We start from the raw sequence: 26385 nt of genomic DNA on the forward strand, positions 1-26385 counted from the left end.
GTGCTAAGGCAAGATGCTATGGAAATGGATGCAACCAGACCATGTCTTTTGGCTATTGACCTGCACTTCTCTCCTGTGCAGAGCATGCAAGCATTGCTGTTAGTCTGCTAAGATTGATGGAAATACATTAGGGGTGAGTCTCATAGAATCATGGATCGTTTAGGTTGGAAAAGACCTTTAAGATCATTGAGTCCAGCTGTTCTCTAGCTCTACCCAGGCTGGTGCTAGGCCCTCAGCATCACCTCTCTGCCTCTTTGAAACACCTCCAGGCACAGATTCAACTACCTCCCTGGGCAGCCTGTTCCAGTCATTGAGATCCCTTTCAGGGAAGAAGTTTTTTCTGATATCCAGCCTAAACCTGCCCTGGGGCAACTTGAGGCCATTTCCTCTCATCCTATCACTTGCTTCTAGATAAAAGAGACCAACCCCCACCTGGCTCCAACCTCTTTTCAGGGAGTGATACAGAGCCAGAAGGTCTCCACTGCTTTTCTCCAGAATTAACAGCCCCAGGTCCCTCAGCTCCTTCTCAAAGGTGTTTCCTTCCTCTGACTGCTCTGATGATTGTTCATCTGGTTACTCATACATCAAAAAAAGAAGATGAACAAGTCAGTATTGTCCAAATAAAATCAAACAGGTCTGCTTGAAAGAAGTTTTGATGTCAAGCTTTGATAATAATGCATCTCTTGGTCACTGTAGGCGACATCGAGACTCTTGAACGTGTCCAGAGAAGGGCAATGAGGCTGGGGAGAGGCCTTCAGCACAGCCCTGTGAGGAGAGGCTGAGGATGCTGGCATTGTTTAGCCTGGAGAAGATGCAGCTCAGGGGAGACCTTATTGCTCTCTACAACTACCTGAAGGGTGGTTGTAGCCAGGTGGGGTTGGTCTCTTCTCCCAGGCACCTAGCAGCAGAACAAGAGGACACAGTCTCAAGCTGTGCCAGGGGAAGTTTAGGCTGGAGGTGAGGAGAAAGTTCTTCCCAGAGAGAGTTGTTAGCCATTGGAATGTGCTGCCCAGGGAGGTGGGGGAGTCACCATCCCTGGAGGTGTGCAAGAGGGGATTGGACGTGGCACTTGGTACCATGGTTTAGTCATGAGGTGTTGGGTGACGGGTTGGACTTGATGATCTCTGAGGTCTCTTCCAACCTTGGTGATACTGTGTGATTATCTGTCACCTTTCTGATTAAAACCTTGACTTACCTAAACAAACCATCAGGAAAGACATTGTCCTCCAGTCCAAGTGTTTTCCAGCTTCCTTGAGACGCTGACCTTGTTCTCAATTCACTGTGGCATTGCTGCTTCTCCAAAGCCACTAATTAGAACCCCAGCAGAGTCCTTCTGACGGCAAACTTCAGCGTCGGGCGGAGGACGAACGAAACGAAGATGAACTGGAATTCAGCTGGAACAAAATTAAGATCATGGGCGATGTGTTCTGAGCCAATTCTCCTCCTGCTGACACTGGTGCAATCCATATATTTACATCATTTTCTGCCATGCCATCATGCAAACCTAATTTCTGCTGTGCAGCAGTTCAGGATCATCAGCAGAGTTGTTTTACTTACACGGGTAGAAAAAGATTGTAGCTTTCGCTGCTTTTATAGCGGAGATGTCAACAGAAGTGATTGCATTTCACTGTAATAAAGATGAAATGAATTCCAGTCCTTCTCCTGGATCAGTAATAACATATTTTTATTCAGCTGAGACATTTCTCAGACCTGCTGAAGGCAGGAATTGTGGACGGTGCTGAGGCAGGCTGTGGAGGCAGGGAGAAGGCACTGCACAAGAGCTGTGCCTTCTGGAGCTTTGCTTGCATGGACAGGACAAAAAGGAGCCACTGGCTATCAGCTTTCAAGACCAGCTTGTAGAGCTGACAGAAAGGAAAAGTTCTTCTGCTTCCAAACTGAGGACATTTGTTCTAGGATTTGTGAAGACTCTGTAAACAAAGAAACCTACAGTGCCACTCCTGTTCTTTATTTAAGACTTGGTTTGGCATTAGGGAAAATAGGAGGACTGCAGTGGGCTAAACCAAGTCCTGTGAGTCCCTTTAGCCCCCCTCTGGTCATAGGCAGAAAGGAGTGCTTAAGGAAGGGCTATGAAAAATAGGGCATAGAGAGCATTGCTGCCACCAGCCTGCCCTGCCTGCAGCACTGACCACTCTATTTCATGGCTGCTTACAAGGAAACACAGGAAGCAGTCCAGTGGTCTGAGCACAGAGCTGGGAGCCAGGGATCTGTGTGCTTGCCCTGCCCCTGTCACCAAGGTTACTAATGCGTTGCTGTGTCCCAGCTCCCATGGCCTCTGTGCTGCAGAGGTGCTCACAGCCCATGCCCACATTCCTGCTGTAGCTGGCCAGGTCTGGTGTTAGGGTTTGGAGAGAGTTGAGCCTCCCTAATGAGCTGCTTAACATCTGTGAGTAACCTCCCCTATGAAGACAAGCTTCCCCCACATGCAAGGACACCTCCCACCAGATCAGCTTGCTCAAGGCCTCTTGCAACCTGCCTTTGAACACTGCCAGGCTTGGAGCCTCTGGGACACCTGTTCCAGTGCCCCACCACTCTCATGGGCAACAGTTTCTTCCTCAGGTCTCCTCAATCCAGCTTCTTGCAGTTGGAAGCCAGTACCTCTCATCCTGTCACTCCATGCCTTTGTACAAAGCCCTTCTCCAGCTCTCCTTCAAATCCTGGCAGGCAGCTCTATTGTCTCCCCAGAGCCTTCTTTTCTCCAGGCTGAACAACCCCAACTTTCTCAGCCAATCTTCACAGCAGAGGTGCTTCAGCCCTCAGATCATCTTTGTGGCCTCCTCTAGACCTGCTCAGGGAACTCCATGACTTTCTTGTGTTTGGGGCTCCAGAGCCCCCAGATGTCCTCGTTTCTGCCAGCTGATCCAAGCTGGCAGGATCATAAGGCAGATTTGAGGTATTCCTCCCCAAAATCTTGCACCTCAGGTTGAGCAGAACCCTGGAGAGCTCCTCCTCCATCTCCCTGCGGGCTCCAGCTGTGCCTCTGCGCAGGGCAAGGTTCAGTGCAAATCAGGGTTGCAAATGAGGGTTGAGTGGTAACCAAATATGTCTAACCCAGGGGAAAACTGGTGGGAAGAGCAGAGTCAGAGGGAAGGATGAGAGCAAACAGGCTGGAATGTGCAGACCCTGGAATATTGGCACGTCAGTGGTGTGTGGGAAATAAATAAATACAGGTGCTCTAGCTGTGCCCCCAGGGCAAAGGGAGTTCACAGAGCAGTGTTTGTTTCATACTGTTCTGTGAGCACAGGCCCAATAGCAGAGAATCCTAGAATGGTTTGGGAGAGAGGGGACCTGCGAGATCATCTAGTTCCGACCTCCACTAGCCCAGCTTGCTCAAGGCCACATCTAACCTGGCTTTGAACACCTCCAGGGAGGGGGCAGCCACAGCCTCCCTGGGCAACCTGTTCCAGCGTCTCAGCACCCTCACTGGAAAGAATTTCTTCCTAATCTCCAGTCTCAATCTCCCCTCTTCCAGCTCAAAGCCATTGTCCCTCATAGTATCACTGCAAGCCCACATAAGAAGTCCCTTCCCAGCTCTCCTGTAGCCCCCTTCAGGTACTGGAAGGCTGCTTGCTCTAAGGTGTCTCTGGAGCCATCTCTTCTCCAGGTTGAACAACCCCAACTCTCTCAGCCTGTCTCCATAGCAGAGATGTTCCAGCCCCCTGCTCATTTTCATGGCCTTCCTCTGGACTTGCTCCAGCAGGTCCATGTCCTTCTTATGTTGGGGGGCCCAGAACTGGACAGAGGAGTCCAGCTGAGGTGTCAGCAGAGCAGAGGGGGCAGAATCACCACCCTCCACTTGCTAGCCACACTGCTTTCAATGCAGCCTCCACCCTCAGAACACCACTGACTGGTGTGATATGAGATGATTTTCTTCTCCATTTCTACTGCCAGCCCTTTGTTATTACTTCATTTATTAGAACTCTTTCTGCAAGCAAGAGGATTCAGTGATTTTGCAAGCCAGCCTTAGCCCTGAAATGTTATAACTTGACAATTTCAAGGCTCTTTTTCTCCAAGGCAGACCTTTGCATATATGTCATACATCGCATTGCAGATTTCATCCACCAGCAGAAAATGTTCTCTGAATGCAATATCATCTTATCAGTATTCCAGCACCATAAGCCTCCTCACTGCAAGCAGGGCACTGTTCATTACAGTGAAACTGAAAATGGAAGAGCTGCAGCATTGATTTATACGACCTTCGCTCAGGACTGTTCTAATTCTGACATAATCCCTCTGACTCAAATCCTAAACACTGTGCAATTTTGATTTATTACAGCCTGGAAAGAAGTAGCCTAGGTCTACAGCTCATCAGAATACCTTGGGTGGGGAAAAAAAAAAAGAAAGAGTGGTGTGCCAGCTCAGGAGGGCTGCAAGGAAATGCAGATGGAGCACGTGACTTCACTCCAAGCGTTGTCTCAGGCAGCAAAGCCAAGAGTGGGGCTGGGAGGGAGTGGGGAAACGTCGTGGGGCTGTTGGCACAGACCCACTCCACCACTCCCCAACCTCTCTTGATGATATAGGTATTTATAACAAGGATAAAAGCATGTTAAGAATTTAAAGCACCAACCAGTCTGTTTACTGAAATTCATGGGAAGTGTTTATGAAAACAGCTAGTCTATGGCCAAGCAGGGCCAGAGCTCGGTTCCTGATATGCTGCACAAATGGCTGCCCCACCAGGCAGCAGTTTCCCTCCTGCACCAGCAGCATAACCTGTCCTGTGCTGTTACTATTTCATAGTATCAGTCAGGGTTGGAAGGGACCACAAGGATCATCTAGTTCCAGCCCCCCTGTCATGGCCAGGGACACCCCACACTAGATCAGCCTGGCCAGAGCCTCATCCAGCCTGGCCTTAAACACCTCCAGGCACGGGGCCTCAACCACCTCCCTGGACAACCCCTTCCAGGGCTTCACCACTCTCATGGTGAAGAACCTCCTCCTCACCTCCAGCCTGAATCTCCCCACCTCCAGCTTCATTCCATTCCCCCTAGTCCTATCACTACCTGAGATCCTGAGCAGTCCCTCCCCAGCCTTCCTGTAGGCCCCCTTCAGATACTGGAAGGCCACAATTCTGTTCTGTCCCACCATGCACTTGGCATGGGGGCCAGGAGAAGGCTGCTCTGTGGTGTGAGGGTGTGTTGGACCTCTCTCTGCTAGCAGCTGACAGAGCAGCCCTACAGTGTGCTGCCATGGGCAGGGACACCTCTTAGCAGGCCATCTGGCTCAAGGTCCCATCCAACCTGCTGTTGAACACTGCCAGACTTGGAGCCCACACAGCTTCTCTGGGCAACCTGTTGCAGTGCCTCACCACCCTCGTGGGGAAGAATTTCTTCCTCATGTCTCATCTCAATCCAGCTGCTTCCAGATGGAAGCCATTACCCCTAATCCTGTCACTCCATGCCTTTGTGCAAAGTCCCTCTCCAGCTCTCCTGTAGCCCCCTCCAAATCATGGAAGACTGCTCTAAGGTCTCCCCAGAGCCTTCTCTTCTCCAGGCTGAACAACCCAGGCTCTCACAGCCTGTCCTCATAGCAGAGGTGCTCCTGCCCTGGATCTAAATCAAGTAGAATCTTATTGAATTGAAGAGTCCCTTCTTGGCTTTTTAGGTGAAGAGAGGAGTTTTAAAATGATAGATACAAACTCTTCACAACTAAGTGGTTGATAAATGTACATTAAAAGCTCAGTGATCACAGTTTTAATACCTTCCAGAATTGAAATCAACAGTCATTTAATGTTAAGCAGCAGAGATCTGCCTGCTGCCCAGCCTTTGGTCTGTTAGCAGTGGTGGGTGAAATACACACTTGCCACCTCCTCTCCCACACACTCAGCTCACAGGTCCCACTGAGCCACCTCCCAGTCCTGGATTGACAAATCTTTATCTTATCATCTTTGTATTTCAAATCCTTCTCTAGAGCATTTAGCATCTTCCTCTTAAAACCATCCACTGTTTACAAGGGAAGAAGAAAAGGGAAAGGGGAAAGAAAAATGGAAAAGGGAGGAAAAAGGAAAATGGAACAGGGAGAGGGAAGGGAGAAGAGCAAAGCAATGGGGTGGGATCAAAGTATTCAAAGTTAGGACATTTATTCCCTCAGTTTTCAAGAGTAATCAAATGAATGCTTTCTATCAAACCCTGTGTTCTACTCCAATGACATAAGGGCCTGCAAGCAGTGGACAAAAGAGAACAAACTGTCATAATTTCTACAAGCAGCACCAGAATCATGCATGGTGCTTATCAATTTGATACAGTACAGCCAATATTTGGTCCTTTGGACTGGAAAACTGCATGTAAGGCCCAGCTCTGCAGAGCAGTCCTAGTGTGCTTGATTTTCAGCATGAGCTATTTATTGAATCCTCAAATGAATGCATTTATCAGTAGGAAAATCAAACCAGCAGAGGAAGCAATGAAGTCTGAGATTTCCCAGTGGTGAATTCGTGAGCAGAATCAGTCCTGGACTCAGTCTGTATCTTACCCACCAGACAACACTCACTGTCCAGTGCAATGACAGCTGATTGTAAAAGCTCCAAAGTGTTGTGCTGGTCAAGGAGATATGGATGGGAGTGAAGAGCAGCATGGCAGCTTCTTCAACCAATGGCAAAACACCAAGTATGACAGATTAAGAAGCAGACTTGATTAGGGTGATCATCATGACTCTCAACAACTATAAAAAGTTAAGTCAAACACATCTGACTCACTTGTTGAAGGATGCTAGCATCTGTGGAGGAAATTCAGCATATGGGCTGTCACCAGTGGCTAATCCCTCTGGAACAGGTGTGCAGCACTTTGCCAGGCCCACATCACAGCTGGGCTGGGAGCCAGGGGATCCAGCTCCTAAAAGAGATGCCCATTTGGAACAGTGGTGGAACGAAACAAGAAAGAGCACTGCCTGTCTTGGCATCTCTCCTGAGTGGCTTCCACTTGTGAATGTTTCGGTTCACAGGAGAATTTGGAAGCCTCTCTCCAGTCACTGCATGTCAGTGGTCATATCCTACTTCTTCCCCAACGTCAAGTTTTCCTGGGCCACATCAGCAGCTCTTGGGTGAAATACTTTTGCAGCCTGAAGAAAAGGAAGCAGAGGGGAGAGCTCATTGCTCTCTACAACTCCCTGAAAGGAGCTTGGAGCCAGGTGGGGGTTGGGCTCTTCTCCCTAGGAACAAGTAACAGGACAAGAGGAAATGGCCTCAAGTTGCCCCAGGGGAGGATTAGGTTGGATATTGGAAGAAACTTCTTCCTTGGAAGAGTTGTGAAAGACTGGATCAGGCTCCCCAGGGAGGTGCTTGAATCCCCATGCCTGGAGGTGTTTCAAAGAGGCAGAGATGTGGTGCTGGGAGACAAGGTTTAGCATCAGCCTTGGTAGAGTTAGAGAATGGTTGCACCAGATGATCTTAAGGAGCTTTTCCAACCAAACCCATTCTGAGTCTGTTTGGAATTGTAAATTCTCTACAAACTGGGGACTTAATGTTTAAAAATATCCCTAGAATGCACAAGTAGCAGATCAGTGTAAACCTGAGCATGTATTGAGCCCTTTCAGAGCAGAAAGCAGAAACACGGCAAACATGATTTCCAAATGAATGAACCAGGAACAGGGACTCAGAGTCTCTGCTCTGGCAGATGCTGAACCCGGAGTCATTTGATCTGCAGCAGCACTTGGACATATCAGGAGGTCAGCTGGAGCAGGAGGGAAGTTTTCCCTGAAATTATTGCTCTTGTTCAACTGATCCAAAGTTGTGGCTTCTGAGTAAGAGCCAAACATTTTCTTCCCTTATGAGTGTCATTAATAAAATAATACAGAGTCTTTTTACTGATTCAAATACACCTATTAAAAACCTATGTTGCTTAGGGATGATCTTATTACCAGACCTGCCCTAGACAGACAGAACATCCTTTTCTGGAAAGGATTTTGGCTAAAATCTGAGCCACCACAGCAGACCTTCCAGTAGATCATTTCTGCCTGATTAAAGTCACTCCACTTATCATAGTATCATAGTATCATTCAGGGTTGGAAGGGACCACAAGGATCTTCTAGTTCCAAGCCCCCTGCCATGGGCAGGGACACCCCACACTAGATCAGGCTGGCCAGAGCCTCATCCAGCCTGGTCTTAAACACCTCCAGGGACAGGGCCTCAACCACCTCCCTGGACAACCCATTCCAGGGCTTCACCACTCTCATAGTGAAGAACCTCCTCCTCCCCTCCAGCCTGAATCTCCCCACCTCCAGCTTCATTCCATTCCCCCTAGTCCTATAACTACCTGAGATCCTGGGAAGTCCTTCCCCAGCCTTCCTGTAGGCCCCCTTCAGGCCCCCCCTTGATGGAGAGTCTGTCATTGTTTATGATTACAGCATATTGTGGACTCACTGTAGTTGTCATTAACCTGAGCTGTAAAAACATTGATACCAGCACTCATTAAGCAGGTTAAAACAATGGGATTCAAAGCAAACAAACCAACCCAACAAAACCCACAACCAACCAACAAAACAAAGAGGATAAAGAAAGGAAAGAGGGAAATGAAGCTGATGAAATGTCTGGCTCCCATTGATCGCCAATAGCTGCTGGTGTTAAATTAAGAGGTAATGCTACTGTCCTCTGCAGCCAAGCTCAGCCCCACTCCATTCAATAACCAATAATTTCGGTCTCTGAGTTCATAACAATTACAATAAAAGTATTCCCTGCTTTCTGGCACGCTGTGTTTATTTTAAGATATTAGCACAGCAATCCAAATACAACACGTAAGACTCCCTCAGGGCATTCTGTCTCACATCCCAGACCTTCTGTTTCTTTATAAGCGTTAACAGCCACAGTTCTAAGAGATATAAATAGTCTGAAGCAGAAGAGAATCTCTCTTCCCTGACAGAACCTTTATTTACAAGCTGTACAAACCTCAGCAGGTCAAACAGCCCCTTGCTGGCAGGTTACTAAGGCCCACCTGCCAAACAAACCCACCAGTGAACTCCACAGAGCCAACATAAATCCAAACAGCTCGGACAAGGGAAGATTTTCTCCCTGGGAATCACACTGAGATGGGATGCCTACAGTTCAAGAGGGGTTCATCTTTCAGTCTCAGAGTGTTTGTCTACTTGACATGCAGTCAGGAGCAAAAAAAACCCCATAGTTCTCAACTTCAGAAGACACCATTATTTAACGTTTACATCCTAATGCTGCTTACAGGACATCTACGTGCTGAGGGCTCCTGCACTGGTGCCATACAAGGATGGAAGAATTTAAGTCTTTAAAAGGCATGTCTAGTTGGGTCATAAATCTTTGAAATGATGTAAGACTTAACATACATTTAATTTGCCTACAATGCTATGGGAAGGAGATGGAGGAATAGGACAACTGATTCGTTAAGCTGACCTAGAGATTAATTCTCAGATGCCACAGTAAACTTTAAATCAAAGCTGAATTCTCTTCAGAGACCCAAGCTGTGCAAACACTCCTCTCAGGTAAATCTTCCCCACTGGATCAATAAGTTGTTTATGTCTTTTCCTGAGTCAACTAGGCCCAGCAACTGTGCCAGTGTGGGCTTCTCCACACACCTGGCAAGAGGCCTGGTGACAATGTTTATTTTGCATTGTAAAAACCATCTCCAAAGCATCCTTCAGAAGTCTATTTGCCAGCAAGCTGGTGCCTCCTGATTTACTGCATGTTTAGGGTGGCATAAGGCTGATGAAGGCAGACAGCTGTGCAGCACCGGATTGTAGGTGAGCAGAAGTTCTCTGGCCCAAAGCTCTGATGCAGGAACTTGTGAGCCATTCATAAAGGGAGGTAGCTCACATTTGCATACCAGGGTAACTGCAGCAGTGCCTGAGCTGATTCACAAACTATCATGCCCTAGAGGTAGTCACAGGAATCACAGAATCCTACAATGGTTTGGGTTGGAAGGGACCTTCAAGATCTAGTTCCAATCCCCTGTGATGGGCAGGGATACCTCCTACCAGACCAGCTTGCTGAAGGCCTCATCCAACCCAGCTTTGACAACTGCCAGGCTTGGACCATCAGCAAGTTCTCTGGGCAACCTGTTCCAGTGCCTCACCACCTTCATGGGCAAGAATTTCTTCCCCATGTCTCATGTCAATCCAGCTTCTACCAGTCTGAAGCTGTCAGCCCTTGTTCTGCAACTACATGCCTTTGGAAAAAGTGTCCCTCCAGCTCTTCTGAAGGCCCCTTCAGAAGAAAGCTGCTCCTCCCCCAGCACTCCCAAGTCCTTCACTTCAGCACCGCTGTCTTAACTGCAGCACAGCTCCTGCAGGCAGCTCAGCAGCCTCCCTTCCCTGCTGGAGCTTGCTCACCCAGCCAGGGCGTCTCAGGGAACACTGCTCTGCAAAGCGTGAGCCCCGGCTGGTGAGCAGTGAAGCCAACAAGCACAGCTTAGAGCAGCGAGTGTATTGAGCTCAGGAAGGGTGTAAGAACATGGTAACGTGCAAGAAATGGGTCCTACTCCTTTCAGCTTCCACATCAAAACCAGCACAGGTGAGAATTTAGCAAACCTTCTCATCCCAGGCCTCAAATCCAGCTGTTTCAGCCCTCATTTGTCAGGTACACTGGCATGTTCTCAACACCAGTATAAAACAAGTGCTGAGCACCTCCTGTGAAGTCTCCAAAGAGTTCTCAGAATTAGTGGCTCTTTCTGAAAACATCTGTCCATGAGCATTTTTTCCCAAGGCACACAGACTGAGTAGATGGGAGATGATCACAGCTACCATTCCTCAGTACAGGAAATTGCCAGCCACCACCGTAATTAGAAACAGTTCAGATGATCAAATTAATCACTCACAAAAAGAGCAATTACTGTTAACAGAATAATGGCATGCCTTAAAAAAGAATGAAATTAACCTTTAGGACTGACATAGTTACCCTCACCATCCTGGGCTGAGGCAGCAAAGATTAATCTATGTGCAAAATAAGGCACTGCCTTAGCATCTGCTGCAAACAGAAGTGGCATTATCTGTCTGGCCTGGGCAACCCTTAACAAACTTTAGTCTTTGGCACTGGCACAGAGAGCAAATATCAATAGTCACTTCTCTGCCAAAATGAAAAGCCACACAAACACCCCAACTTCAGGGCTTCCCTTGCTATTTAATTTAACCACAGTGGGTATCAGGCTGAACAGTAATTAGATGAAGATGCAGCCTCAGTCAGTAATTTGGAATGCAGGGGGAATGACCACTCAAACCTACTTTATGGCTCCTCAAAAGCTGTAAGAGTTATGGAGTTGAGCTTTAGCCTGTGCAAGCTTGAGATCTAGAAATGCAAACCAAACATATTGCCAAAGAAATAATGAGAGTAAATAAATGCAGTTTTGCTCTCTGGTGCAAAGCATTAATTCTGATTGTGACTGAATGTCAGTGTTTCTACTTACAAACGAGATTAAAGGCAACATTTATCAACACAGTGATATACTCTGCTATCGATAGATAAAAAGAGTTAATGTGTTTTGAATCCTCAAGCTGTGTTTCTGCAGAGATTCAATTTATTTTATTCTGAATGTCAGCAATGTTTAAATGAAGTCATATTGATGGTGAAGATAATTAAAGACACAGAACTTCTATGGATAAATTTGTTTGGGCACTGAAGTTACTTATACCAGGCTGGAGCACATGAGCTGCTTAGAATTGGTATACAGCTGGTTTTTGTCATCCCAACACTGGCAACAGCGTGGACATGCTCTTCAGCTTTCCTTTCTCCTGGCCTCTGCCTTCCCCTGAAGATGTAGCCCACTCCATCACATCTTCAGCCTTTCCTTTTGCTCCCTCAGTGACACTTTCCTTCTGTCTGCTCAGCACAAATGATGCAAGCAGGGGAAAAAAAAGTATTTGCAGGGAAAGTGACATTTACTCCATTCTTCTCCTACCTGAAAGTTTCTCTAGTGAACAGCCTGGTGTGCAGCACAGAATGTGATGAAGATTCGTGTTTAGCTGCAGATTTTCTTCAAGGTTGCAAGCAGTATTCAAGCTATAAGGTAGAATTAGGATGTCTCTTATAGAATGGTTTTGGTTGGAACAGACCTTTAAGATCATCCACTCCAAGCATTCTCTAACTCTGCCAAGGCTGGAACTAAACCACGGCTCACAGCACCACATCTCTGCCTCTTTGAAACACCTCCAGGCATGGGGATTCAAGCACCTCCCTGGGGAGCCTGCTCAAGTCTTTGAGAACCCTTTCAGGGAACAAGTTTCTTCCAATATCCAACTTAATCCTCCCCTGGGGCAACTTGAGGCCACTTCCTCTTGCCCTGTTACTTGTTCCTAGGGAGAAGAGCCCAACCCCCACCTGGCTCCAAGCTCCTTTCAGGGAGTTGTAGAGAGCAATGAGGTCTCCCCTCTGCCTCCTTTTGTCCAGGCTGAACAAACCCAGTTACCTCAGCATGGTTCCTCACCAGACCTGTTCTCCACACCCTTCACCAGCAACAAATGCCCCCCTCTGGACCCACCTCAGCACCTCAATATCATTCTTGTAGTGAGAGGCCCAAATCTGAACCCAGCCCTCAAGCTGTGGCCTCACCAGTGCTTAATCCAGGGGGACAATCACTGCCCTGGTCCTGCTGGCCACAGTATTGCTGATCCAGGCCAGGATGCCAGTGGCCTTCTTGGCCACCTGGGCACACGGTGGCCTATCCTCAGCTTGTGTAAACCAACACCCTTAGCTCTTCCTCCGCTGGGCAGTTTCCAGCAACTCTGCCCCAAGCCTGGAGCCTTCATGGTGGTGTTGTGCCTCAAGTGCAGGACACAGCACTTGGCCTGGTCTTGGCCCATTGATGCAGCCTGGCCAGGTCCCTCTGTAGAGCCTTCCTACCATGAATCACTACAGTAGTAAGCACTGAATAAAAATCTGTTTCCTTTTTCTAAGTCATAGCAGAATTTATATCACTGTGTCTGAGAGAAAGTAGAAGACACACTAGTAGCATGTCAGTTACTGATAACTAACCTGGGTCCTTATGCAAGGTGTTTCAGGGGAGAAAACAGCAAGACCCTTCCTACACACCATGCTTTGCATTTTCAATGTTAGCTTTACTGTTCAGCTGTGAAAGAAAAGCACATCTGTATCTGCCTTTATGTAGCAAAACAACAGGATTCACATGTTTGTATTTATGTGTTTGGTTTTTTTAATTGATAATGATATGTCTCTTTTTTTCATTAGAAAACATCCCCTTTTTTGGGTAAATGGGTAGAACTGAACCTCAGAAAGCAAGCTGGAAAGAGAGAACTCTTGTGACTCACTTCAAATTGGCTATTTTAAAATGGGATGGCACTTTATCTTCCTTTTTAATGCTGTAAATACTGACACCCTGTTTGTCTAACACCCTAAAGATAGTAGGTATATTCTTTTTTACAGGAAGGCTGTAAAACAAGCCAAAGTACCTTTATCACTACAGCCAGATTTCCTTCAGCCACCTAGAGATTAAGGTTTTAATCAACCAATGATTTTTTTTTTCCTTCAGTACTAAGTAATTAAGTTTGCACTGCTCAACAGTTAATTGCCATGCTGAGAATGGTGCACCCCCCATTAAAGACACATGTAAAAACACCAACAGACCCCACCATATGAATTAAGGATTAAATAAGAAGAATAATCCAAGCCTTTCTGTAACAGATGGCATCATTTCACCATTACCCATAAAGTATGATGCTGGTGTGTGCCCCTCCTCCATTATCATCTGTTTACCTTCCACAGTAGTTCTGTTAGGCCCTTAGCTACCAGGTTAATGCAGTATCCATAGCACCAAGAAACTATATGCTGGGCTGTGTCCAGAAAACAGGTTCTGTGGGCTCAGCCTTGCACAGAAAACAGGCTCTCAGCCTTGTACTGAAACCACAGGCTCTCAGGGCACAGCCCTGCACAGAAAACAGGCTCTCAGCCTTGTACTGAAAACACAGGCTCTCAGGGCTCAACCCTGCACAGAAAACAGGCTCTCAGGGCACAGCCCTGCACAGAAAACAGGCTCTCAGCCTTGTACTGAAAACACAGGCTGCTCTCAGGGCTCAGCCCTGCACAGAAAACAGGTTCTCAGCCTTGTACTGAAAACACAGGCTCTCAGGGCACAGCCCTGCACAGAAAACAGGCTCTCAGGGCACAGCCCTGCACAGAAAACAGGCTCTCAGCCTTGTACTGAAAACACAGGCTGCTCTCAGGGCTCAGCCCTGCACAGAAAACAGGCTCTCAGGGCACAGCCCTGCACAGAAAACAGGCTCTCAGCCTTGTACTGAAAACACAGGCTGCTCTCAGGGCACAGCCCTGCACAGAAAACAGGTTCTCAGCCTTGTACTGAAAACACAGGCTCTCAGGGCACAGCCCTGCACAGAAAACAGGCTCTCAGGGCACAGCCCTGCACAGAAAACAGGCTCTCAGCCTTGTACTGAAAACACAGGCTGCTCTCAGGGCTCAGCCCTGCACAGAAAACAGGCTCTCAGCCTTGTACTGAAACCACAGGCTCTCAGGGCACAGCCCTGCACAGAAAACAGGCTCTCAGCCTTGTACTGAAAACACAGGCTGCTCTCAGGGCTCAGCCCTGCACAGAAATCAGGTTCTCAGGGCTCTGCAAGCCCTGTACCAAACCATTCAAAGCCTTTAGTTGTCCATTACCTGCTTCACATTATCTGGTGCGACAGCTCACGAGAGCATTTGTTCCTGTTATAGCATGATAGATATTTAACGATTTGGCCTACAAGAAATATCCCTGCTTTCAATGGGCAAATTGCAAGCAGGTGTACTTATTGTGATGCAAGCTTTAGATAAAATGAGACACAGTAACCCAGGCCGTGCTTCCAGGAGGGACAGCCTGGGTAATTCGCGCACTCGGGTTCCTACAGCTATTACAGCCTCAAAATTGCCTGCAGTTGTACGGGAAGGCAAAACATTTGGCTCACATCAGGGTTCTCAGCCGGCACACGTGTAGGGCTGCTGAGGCCGGCGGGTGAGGAGGGCGATTTCGGCAGGCCGGTGCTGAGCGTCCCTGCCCCCGGGACGGATATATCTAACAATATTGAAGACGTAGCTGTTTAAAAATTAAGTGTTTCCCACCGATTTCCGCGGGGCCGGCGCGCCGTCTATGCGCTCTGGCCCACCTGAGGACAGCACCGCAACCAGCCAGGCGCCCCTCGGAGCAGGCCGGCTCCCGCCTTCAGCCCCACCCTCGTACCACGGCCTTTCCCTCCCCTGGCAGCCGGCCCACCTTCCTCCTCTTCTTCCCCGCCGGCAGCGGCCCCGTCGGGGCGGGCGGTCCCGCTCCTGCCGTCCCCTCTCGCTCAGCGGCGGTGGAGCCGGCACTGAGGCGGACTGGAGCGGAGTCAGGGACCGGCGCTGATACTGGTGTTGAGCCTGGGGCAGGACTGAGTCTGAGAGAGGCTGGGGACTGGGACTTCGCTGAGACTGCTGCTGGTACTGTGGCTGGCTTTGGCGACTGGCGCTAAGGCAGCTCCTGACCGCTGATGCCAAGGCTGGGGACTAATGCAGGGACCTAAGGACTGATGGCAGAGGATGAGGCTGATCCCGGCGCTAAGGCTCCTCGCAGCCGCTAGTGCGGAAGCCGAGGACCGGTGCCAACCCTGGAGGCTGCCTCTGAGACGGCTCCCGGCGGCCGCCGGGCCGCGCGTGCGGGCGGCTCCGTGCGGGGGGATTTGAAACAGCCGCTCCGGGGGCAGCGCAGCGGCGGCGCCCAATCAGCGGCTCGGATTTTTCGCGCTGGTTCTGGCCGGAGGAGGGGGCGGGGCCGCCGCGCAGGATCGCCGCCGCCGCCGCCGCCGCCACCGCCGTTGCTGTTGCCGTGCCGCCTCAGCTCCCGCCGCCGCTCCCCCGGCACCGAGCTCCCGCCGCTGCCTCCGCCCGGCTTTTGGGGGAGAAGGATGCACTAGGGCACAGGTCAGTAGGCCGAGAGCGCGGCTGGCTCTTCCCTTTACCCTCCGCCTCCCTGGAGAAGGGAGGAGGCACCCGGGGCACGTTCCCGCAGGCCCCGGGCGGGAGGCGGGAGCGGCGGCGGCGGTGGGGGGGAGGATGCTGCCGCTCGGCTCCGCGCCTCGCCGCCGTCACCCGGAGCCCCCCCTTCTCAGGTTGGGACCGTGGGCCCTGCTTGGCAGAGGCTGTAGACGAGGCGTGGGGGGCTGGGGGTCCCGTCGCGGGGCGTCCGCTCCCCCTCGCTCCGGCTTTTTCTATGGCGACTCCCCCTCTGCCGGGGCTCCGCGCCCCTCAAACTTACCGCCTCCATCGCCCGCCCCTGCCCGAGCAGCCTGCCGCTCCCGTTTCCCCCCTTTCCCAGAGGAAGGCTTTTTTGTTCGCTCCCCACTCTCCCCTCCCTCTCTCCCTCCCCCTCGGTACCTGGCCCTCGCCGAGGGGCCGCGGGTTCCCCCGCCGCCCCCCTCACCGCTTCTCGGCCTCTTCCCCCCCTCCCCAGCCCCCTCTCTTGTCCCCCCCTACGGAGGCTGCCGCAGGATCTCCGCTGCTGGCTGGGCCTGACTCTTGGGTGGCGGAGGAGCGGAAAGGAGCGATGCCGAGCCGGAGTCCCGGCTGTTGCGGCTTCATCCTTTTCCCCCCCTCCCCCCCTACTGCCCTCCTCCTCCTCGGCGCTGCGGGAGGTCGAGGGCAACATAAAGGGGTAAGGGAAAGGTGCCCACCCGTCCGACCTCCCCCCTTCCCCCGGGGAGGGGGGGATCAATCAGTGCAAACCAGAAAGAAAACTGAAAGGAGGTGGAGGCTGGTGGGATGGGGGGGGGGGGGGAAGCCTCCCCTAAGGTTTAAGCCGCCTCTTTAAGGGGTGGGGTGGTCGCAAATGTGTGTCCCCCACCGTGGCTATGAGAGTGTGGGGAGGGGGAGGCTGCTCCTGCCCCTTCCCTCCGGGTAGGACTGGGATTGTACGGCAGCAGGAGTGAATGTAACTCTGGAAATGTATGGAGGGGGAAGCCATGTTTGATTTATTCCTCCACTAAACACTGGTGCGATGATCCTTCTGCTTAGACCCTTCTGCAGTCCATCCTGGACCTGGATGGGAGGAGAGCCTTGTTAGGAACATGGAAAGCAAACATTCCTGCGAAGGCATACGGGCTGGGTGCCTCAATCTTCATTAAGTAGAAGGGGAATAGGGCTCTTGTAACTTGAATTGATATTTGTGTGGTAAAAGAGCCTGGGGAACTTGTATTCCCAAGGCCACAGTTACAGCTCATCCGCTGTGGCTTTACTGCTTTGGGGGGGGTGGAGAAGGGAATTTGCCACACTTCTTGAACGTATTTATATTTGTGTTTTTGGTGGTGGTTAGGGTTGTTTTTTTTTTTCCTTGTTGTTTGGGTTTTTAATATGTCGGCTGAAAGGAGGAGTAAATACTAGCAGAAGTAGGGAGACAGTAAACACGGTATTTAAGCAGATTTCAGCGAAAATGGGCCTCCTGCTAACAGGCGTTGAGCGGGCAAGAGGCTGGTATCAGTCGCTGGCCTGTGTATTTTGTACGTGTGAATAGTTCCCTTATTGGCATTTGCATCAAAATTGGGTGGTAATGATTCTGAAATTTCAGGAGCTAGTGCTGCCTGAGCTGAGTGAGCTAAAGGAGGTCTGGTTTAAAAGAGGGGGAAAAAAAACAAACCCAAACCATCCAACACCACACACACCAAAAAAAAAAAAACCCAAGGAGGATATGTTTGGCATTTAGCCCTTCCAGACATCTGAGGAAGGTAACTGTAAACACTGTGGGGTGGCAGTGAAGTTTGTAGTAGATTTTGCAAAGAGCCCTCGCTAGTGGTTTGTGCAGATATATATATATGTGTGTGTGTGTGTGTATATATGCTTACTGAGATGCCTTAAACATGGAACGTGTGGCTTCAGTTGCAGGAATAAACTGGCTCTTTACTCAAATGTTTGTGCGGGAGTAGAATCTCTGCACATTTATCGCTGAAGCTGCTGTGTGCTTGCTTTGCTGGGGGAATTTTGCTCAGGAAATGCAGGCTCTCAACCTTAAAAAGGGAAAAAAAAAAAACCTCCTCGATTTCACAGTGTGCTGTGTTATTTGGCTGTGGGATATACAATCATTGAAGAAAACCATTGGTTTGCAGGACTACCCAGGGCTCGGTGCTTCGAGTGTATGCAAATTTCGGTTGTTTCAGTCAGCATCTCTATCCCGTCTATTAAAACATGCTCGGATTTTCATCTAGCCTGCAGCCAGCAGGAAATATGGCAGATTTTTCACTACTGGGCTAGAAAAGCTGTGGATATGCCTGGAGACTATATGGCTAGTTCTCGTGAAGGTTATAGGAGCATCCATCCACCTTCATCCGCACTCAGGAAAAATTCAGCTATTAAAAGTACAGTAAAACCTCCTGGTTTATCCAGCATGATTTGAAAATGTCAGGAGGAATGAGGTCATTATGCTGTAAAGGTGTGACTTTAAAGTGGTTTAGAAAATGGAAATTCAAACAGATTTCATTTTAGTTCGCTACAAATCCAACAAACGCCCGGGAAGAAGAAAGGAAAACGTGGTTTAGGGTCTGTAGGGCTGTGTGCTTTCTCTGAAGGCAGTGGCTGATTTTGCAGATGAGGCTGTTACATTTAAATTACTGCCTGCCTGCAGTAGGCTGGGTATTACAACCAAACCAACCCTACTTTGTTGTAGGCTGGAAGGAGAGGCTTGCTGTCTTACATTTGGGTGGTGAAATGGATGTGCCTGGGTGTCCATCCGTGTGTGTGTGTTTGCGTATCGAGAGAGATACTGCACCAACAAACCAGCAAAGGAATGGGAAAAGGAGATTGCTTTTCTGTGCCCTATTGTCTGTGACCCATTCACCTCTCACTTCTGCACCGAGCCTGCTTTTTGTTCCACTGGTGTCACTGTAGTTCCCAAGCAAGGCCTTAGTTCTGCAGGCTGGTCAGTACGTGTCTTTCCTTGGGGTCAGTCAAAGCCTGTTAACTGCATCAGGACTTCATTTGTGTGTTATGTACAGGTCCACCTGCTCTGGGCAGATGACTGGATTGAGGATGTGGTTTATGATGAGGAGAAGACACCAGCATAATTCTGGCAGTGTTTTGGTCACCTCTGGTCATTCTTGCTTCCATAACTCTCAGATTGCCCTTAGGTTTTAAGCAGAGAAGATGGTTGAGTGCATGAAAATGGCAAGTATTTTCTCTGTAAGGTGAAGTGCCTAGCCTTTCCTTGAGGAAAAAACTTGTCATCTCTCCTTGAGAGCACTGTGCTGCACAGTGGGAAGCATCCACTGAGTGGTACTGCTGCAAACAGCGGATACCCAAACATTTAGTAATCAAACATCAATAAAGAAATGCTTGGTGGCTCAGGAAAAAAAAAATGCAGTAGATGATGATGGCTGTGAGTTTTGATCTAATGTTTGTGGCTCTGCTGGTTGAGCTCTGTCACTGCTTTTCTGCAAAGACAGATGAAATGGCCTTATGGTTGAGTAAATATAGACCTGCTGTAATCCTTAAGTCTAGCCTTTGGATGGAGGAGGAATGGAGATACTGAAGTGGATGTAAGTGGATCATAGAATGTAGAATGATTTGTGTTGGAAGGGACCTTCAAGATGATCTAGTTCCAACCCCCCTGCCGTGGGCAGGGACACCTCCAGCTTGCTCAGGGCTCCACCCAACTGCCTTTGGACACTTGCAGGGATAAGTAAGTCTGTGTTTCTAGGAAGCATCACTTTCCAGTTGGGATGTATCTTTAAGAAGTGTCTTCACTGAGGATATGCTGTAATCTCAGTGGTGTAAATGAGAAGGCAGATGTGGAATGGTGTCAGGATAAGCAGTGGGGTGGTATCACAGTATCACAGTATAACTAAGGTTGGAAATGACCTCAAGGATCATCGAGTCCAACCTATTAACACAGACCTCATGACTAGACCATGGCACCAAGTGCCACATCCAATCTCCTCTTGAACACCTCCAGGGACGGTGACTCCACCACCTCCCTGGGCAGCACATTCCAATGACGAATGACTCGCTCGGTGAAGAACTTCCTCCTCACCTCGAGTCTAAACCTCCCCTGGAGCAGTTTGAGACTGTGTCCCCTTGTTCTGGTGCTGGTTGCCTGGGAGAAGAGAGCAACCCCTTCCCGGCTACAACCACCTTTCAGGTAGTTGTAGAGGGCAATAAGGTCTCCCCTGAGCCTCCTCCAGGCTAAACAATCCCAGCTCCCTCAGCCTCTCCTCATAGGGCTTGTGTTCAAGGCCTCTCCCCAGCCTTGTTGCCCTTCTCTGGTAAAGTGGAGAGGGAACGATTTCCCATCAGAGCATGTCATAGGAGTCCAGATTTCCTTTGGTGCGTGCTTGTGGGAGAGTTGGGAGAAAGGAGGTGGATGAGCAGAGCCTCGGTGATGTGCAGCAGCCATGCTGCAGCTGGTAAATGTGTGTAACTGGCTGACTGGGTCAGTAGCTGCTTTGTAAAATGCATGGTTCCTTGGGAGGCTTTGCTTCTGAGAACGTTTTTGAAGGCGAAGAGAGAAACTACTTAAATTCTCTTTTCACTGCACCTTCAAATTAGCTTCTCTATGACCCGCAGTTATTTGAGGTACTAAGGCAGCCAAAGAAATGTATTTGCTTTTTTTCCCTTTCATTTTGTACTGCCAGAAATTACAACAGCAGTGCACCCAGTGCTGGTTTAAATGTTTTTATCAAGCTGATGGTGTCTAGCGTCATTCTTGTGTATTTTCTAGCATGAGCAGGAAGGGGAGGCTTTGGCATGTGTTGCAAGGAGAACTTAAACCATGCTCTGTTCTGCTGTTGCTGCTCTGGTGAACAGCAAGCTGCACCAATCAGCCAGGTTCCTGGAAAGCAGATCACCTACAGTCATACCTTGTGTATGGTGGTGAGGGGTTAATGCATATTCCATCATGCATTACTGTGCTGACAAGCAACTCTAAGCTTCAGCACCAAATAATCTATTGACAGTCTGGCACATTTGAAAAGCTGCTTCTGCCTGAGACAGGTCATAGGTTTGACCATAAACCAGTTGGTTTTTTTTAAACCCATTTTGTGTGCAGTAAACAAATACCTGTTAATGGTGGCTGAAGCCAAAGCAAACTCTCTACTGTCCTTCTTGCTAATGTAAAGAGATAATCTAGATGATCCTTGTGGTCCCTTCCAACCCTGACTGATACTATGATAATACCATTACATGGCAATTGTGCTGATCACAGAATCACCAAGGTTGGAAGAGACCTCAAAGATCATCAAGTCCAACCTGTCACCACAGACCTCATGACTACTAAACCATGGCACCAAGTGCCACGTCCAATCCCCTCTTGAATACCTCCAGGGATGGGGACTCCACCACCTCCCTGGGCAGCACATTCCAACAGCAAACGACTCTCTCTGTGAAGAACGTTCTACTCACCTCAAGTCTAAACTTCCCCTGGTGCAGCTTGAGACTGTGTCCTCTTGTTCTAGTGCTGGTTGTTTGAGAGAAGAGACCAACCCCCTCCTGGCTACAACCACCCTTCAGGTAGTTGTAGAGGGCAATGAGGTCACCCCTGAGCCTCCTCTTCCCCAGGCTAAGCAACCCCAGCTCCCTCAGCCTCTCCTCACAGGGCTGTGCTCAAGGCCTCTCCCCAGCCTCCTTGCCCTTCTCTGGACACATTCAAGAGTCTCAATGTCCTCCTTAAACTGAGGGACCCAGAACTGGACACAGGACTCAAGGTGTGGCCTAACCAATGCAGAGTACAGGGGCACAATGACTTCCCTGCTCCTTCTGGCCACACCATTCCTAATGCAGGCCAGGATGCCATTGGCCTTCTTGGCCACCTGGGCACACTGCTAGCTCATGTTTAGGTGGCTGTCAATCAGCACCCCCAGGTCCCTTTCTGTTTGGATAGTGCAGGTGGTTGAGAAGCTATGTGGATAGGAGAGGTTTGAAAATTCTTCTGAATGCTTCATAGCAATCCAAATGAATTTCCCAAGTATGGAAAAGTGAAGCACTATCCCATGCATACTTCAGAGTATTTTTATGCTGGGCAAAATCACTTTGCCCTGGGCCACCATTGGTGTAGGTTCTCATATTTGACATAATATGCAAGTAATAAAATATTGAAGTGACTTAAAGCAATGGTTTAAATTGCAAGGGTTAGTCGACAGGTGATGGCTCAGTTTCTGGTTTTATCTCCATCCTTTTAAGCTGTCCTATTTTTATCTTCGTGCAAGGCAGCAATTTGATCTTGTTTTGAACTTTGGTGTTCGCCTGGCCAGCACAAATTGGAGCTGTTTTATCTTCGTCCATATTTAGACTTACAGAAATAATTTGGGTTGGAAAAGCCTTTTTTAGGATCATCCAGTCCAGCCATTCTCTAACTCTCCCAAGGCTGCTGCTAAACCATGGCCCTCAGCACCACAGCTCTGCCTCTCTGAAACACCCTCCAGGGATGGGGATTCAACCATTAACCGTCAACCCATTTGGGGCAAGGATCAATATGTGGCAAGAGAGTCAAACTGTAGTGTGATGTGCTATCAAAATGGGCTTGGGCTTTCCCAGAAGCTTGTAACATTTCTCCTCTGATGGCTGTGAGGGACACCATCAGGACAACATCAGTTTCCTTTGGGGCTCTTTGGAGAAGCACCAGGTGATCTTGTTCTGTTCGGTGACAGAGATGGACATGTAGCTGTCCTTGTAAAACCTTCTTTGGCCTGTGCCTCATCTCAGGCTGCTGAAATACCAACATTTTGCATCTGTGCTAAAAGATGCTTAAAAATAAAAGAAAAAGCAACACTGTCATCTTCAAACATCCTTGGCCTTGAGGGCTGACATCGGAATTCCACGTTTCCATTGCTGTAGTCGGAAACGGAACAGAGAGAGAATGTTGTCCTGTTCTCCCAGTTCTGCCTTGCTAAATACGAGATACACCGAAGAGCAAAGCTTACATGTTTTGTGGTAACAATATTTTAAAGGGAGCAGGCTGAAGTTAGGGGAAGATTTTATTAGAAATGGGATCTAAACACCACTGGAAATGTTTTGAAGAGCTACTGCTAAAAGGAGCAGCAGAGACCCAGTAGTGCAGGCTCCTATCGTGGTGTTTGGGACCCACATCCCATTAATTTCTTCATTATAATATGTTGGAGTGTACATGTTACTGCTGTGGCTTGTGGTAGTTAGTGGAGCTGAGGTTCCCAAGACCCTGTGTCAGATAAATCAGTTGTGGAACTTGCCAGCATTAGTGGGTTGCCATTGGAGTGATAGAACCTGACTGTACCGGCACTCAGAAACATCTAAAGTGGGAAGTTGTTTCTCTAGTGAAGAATGCCTAGATTCTAGTCTGATAAGAAAGCCAAATGGAGTTAAGCCAAGGCATGAACCTTGAAGAGCAGTGTAGGATGAAAGATATGAATATGGATCATTTGGCTGTATGGAGAAGTTGCCAAGAACTTTCAATCAGATACTTCAGAATGAAATTAATGTTGTGACTCCTCTGCGGATGCAGAACTCGGGCCCTCAGAAGCTGTTTTGCTGTAGCACCTCTCAACAAACCAGAAACAAATGCTGTGATTACATGTGGAAGATGACTGAAATTCAGCCATGGTGCAAAAAACTGAAAATGTGTAGCAGAAAGTGTGTGTGTAATAGCTGTTCATCAAGTGAGTGCTTGGCTTCAAGATGGTAACAACAACTGAGTCCTCAGAAGCTCTGCAGGTAAGGAGAGCAACTGCAGTTGCTTAACACAGCTTATTTCTACAGTCAAAATGTAGGTTTGCCCAGAAGCAGACACAGCTAAAGACACCAAGCTGTGTGGGCTGATTGACATGCTAGAGGAAAGGGATGCCATCCAGAGGGACTTGGACAGGCTTGGGAGGTAGACCTGAGCCAACCTTGTGAAGTCCAACAAGGCCAAGTGCAGGGTCCTGCACCTGGGTCAGGGCAATCCCAAGCACAGACATAGGCTGGGTGAGGAGTAGGTCAGGAGCAGCCTTGAGGAGAAGGACTTGGGGGGGTGCTGGGTGATGAAATCAACTCTGTCCTGGGCTGATCGCCAGCAGTGTGGGCAGCAGGTGGAGGGAGGGGCTACTGCCCCTCTGCTGAGACCCCATCTGGAGTCCTGTGTCCAGCTCTGGTCCTCAGCACAACAAAGACATGGAACTGTTACAGATCTGCCTAACAGAATCTTGAAGGTCCCTTCCAACCCAGGCCATTGTAGGATTCCACATCTTACGTTGCAAGCCTTGGGCCTCATTCAGTTCTTCCTAGCAAACATCTGCCATCTGGGTGTGTAGCATATATATCCCAGAATAAGCAACATAGTTGCATGCATGTAGTTGCAGTCTGTGTTCAAACAGCCCTGGATTAGCACAGTTTGGCCAGGATTTCCTTCTGGAGACGGTTACATTGATCAGATCTGTACAGTTCTTCAGGAAAGCTGCCAGTCTCTGCATTCAGTTCCATAATGCCCTTGAGTCAACATTAACTGCTGCTGAACTTTACCTTCCAGTCCTTCACAGAACGTTACAGGGTGTGCAGTTGAATGTACTGGCTGAAAGAACTTGGATTTCTTTTTCCACATTACCTGGCCACATCAGAGAGCTGCATTATCACTGCAATGGCAAGCAGAACAGAAACCATGGCCAAATACTGCCCCATAGGAAAGATGATGCTCTGCCATGTGTACATCTAGCTGGGGTTTGGGACTACTGACCAGGCCTCATATAGCACCAGTGTCACAATGATTCTAGTGATGTAAGTGTGCTTCTGGCACCTGCATCCACCCACCTGGGTGAACTGGTTGCAATGCCATGATAGACAAAGACAGCAGAGTTTTAAGGTCCTGTGCAAAATGATTGACACAAGTCAATGGCACTAAGCTGGGAGGCAGTGTTGATCTGCTTGCAGGTAGTGAGGCTCTGCAGAGAGATTGGACAGGCTGGATTGATAGGCCAAGGCCAATGTGTGAGGTTCCTGCACTTGGGTCACAACAATCCCTTGAAGACTCCAGGCTTGGGGCAGAGTGGCTGGAAACTGGATCTGGCCCGCCTGATCTAGTGTGGGGTGTCCCTACCCATGGCAGGGGGGTGGAACTAGATGATCCTTGTGGTCCCTTCCAACCCTGACTGATACTATGATACTATGAAACTGCCCAACAGAGAATGACCTGGGGATTCTGGTTGACTGCTGGCTGAAGATGAGCCACTGTGTGCCCAGGTGGCCAAGAAGGCAAACAGCATCCTGGCCTGGATCAGCAGTTCCACCCTTAGTGATGCTGTGATACTGTGTAGTGTGGCCAGCAGGACCAGGGCAGTTATTCCCCTGGACCCAGCACTGGTGAGGCCACACATGCTGATGAGTACCTTTGTCCTCAGCTGCCAGGCTTGGTGGGGAAAGATTTTCTTGAGGAGGAACAAAAAAGTCAAGTCCATCAGTTTTGTAATCTTGCTTTCTGCAGCAGCAAGGAACAGTTGAAGTTCAGAAAATCTTGACTTGCCATTCTAAGTTTCCTTGCTCCACAAGCTGGTGTTGCCAGTTGCCTCAGTGAAAAAAAAAGAAGGCGGCAATAAATGCTTCTTTGAGCTGGTAAAAATACAATTAAATAACAAAATTACAATTAAGTAGCAATTAAGTTCTGAAATTCCATCCATTAGGTGGGGGTTGGGTGGAAAGGAAACCCAAAACAAATTAGAAAAGATCAATACTAATTTATTTCACAGATACTGGGTTGTAAAGAAGTGGAGGTACAGCTAAGTTTATGAACCTTTTCCACACCATTCTCCAAATATCCTTGCTCTTTTTGTGCAGGCAGATGTTGTGTGTCTCTACACATGTTGTTGTCTACTGAAAATGTGAGGAAGTGGTCAGATACTCATTTGAAAATACTTCCAGGTCAGTCTTGCCAGTTGACTGGTTCATAGAATTCTAGAATCACAGGATGGGTTGGAAGGGACCTTCAGGATCATCTAAGTCCCACTCCCTGTCTTGGGCAGGGACACTCTTAGTAGACCCTCTTCCTCAAGGTCCCATCCAACCTGCCTTTGAACACTGCCAGGCTTGGAGCCTCCACAGCATCGCTGGGCAGCCTGTTGCAGTGCCTCACCACCCTCATGGGGAAGAATTTCTTCCTTGTGACTCATCTAAATTGAGCTGCTTCTAGTAATTTTATAGGCTGAAGGAGCTGGGGTTGTTCAGCCTGGAGAAGAGAAGGCTCCAAGGAGACCTTAGAGCAACCTTCCAGTACCTGAAGTGGGCTACACAGAGGGACTGCTCCCAAAGGCCTGCAGTGACAGGATGAGTGGCAATGGTTTGAAATGAGAGAAGAGCAGATTTAGATTGGCTGCTAGGAACAAATTCTGTACCATGAGGGTGCTGGAGCACTGGAACAGGTGGCCCAGGGAGGTGGTTGAGGCCCCATCCCTGGAGATATTTCAACCCAAACCATTTTATGTTTCTATGATCTTTAGGGGGAGGTGGGGGGGGATGTGTGATCC

At 48.9% G+C, this 26385-nt stretch overlaps 1 protein-coding gene across 4 annotated transcripts in view; it reads left to right on the forward strand.

Annotated features, from left to right (window-relative positions):
- Window positions 1-26385, forward strand: part of NSD2 (nuclear receptor binding SET domain protein 2) — a 112959-nt gene that overhangs the window by 12057 nt on the left and 74517 nt on the right. For 2 of the 4 annotated variants that reach the window (XM_068149580.1, XM_068149584.1), the window contains exon 1: window positions 15729-15865. The exons of 1 other annotated variant lie outside the window; for it this stretch is intronic. The gene's annotated coding sequence lies outside the window, so the exon portion shown is untranslated. Of the gene's footprint in view, window positions 1-15728; window positions 15866-15990; window positions 16054-26385 lie in introns of those variants that run through there. One more of the 4 variants, XM_068149583.1, reaches the window with a different exon arrangement.

Source organism: Melanerpes formicivorus, unplaced genomic scaffold (genome assembly GCF_026170545.1).
Source record: "Melanerpes formicivorus ecotype bairdi unplaced genomic scaffold, bMelFor1.0.p_v2 SCAF_18, whole genome shotgun sequence".
Taxonomy (NCBI): domain Eukaryota; kingdom Metazoa; phylum Chordata; class Aves; order Piciformes; family Picidae; genus Melanerpes; species Melanerpes formicivorus.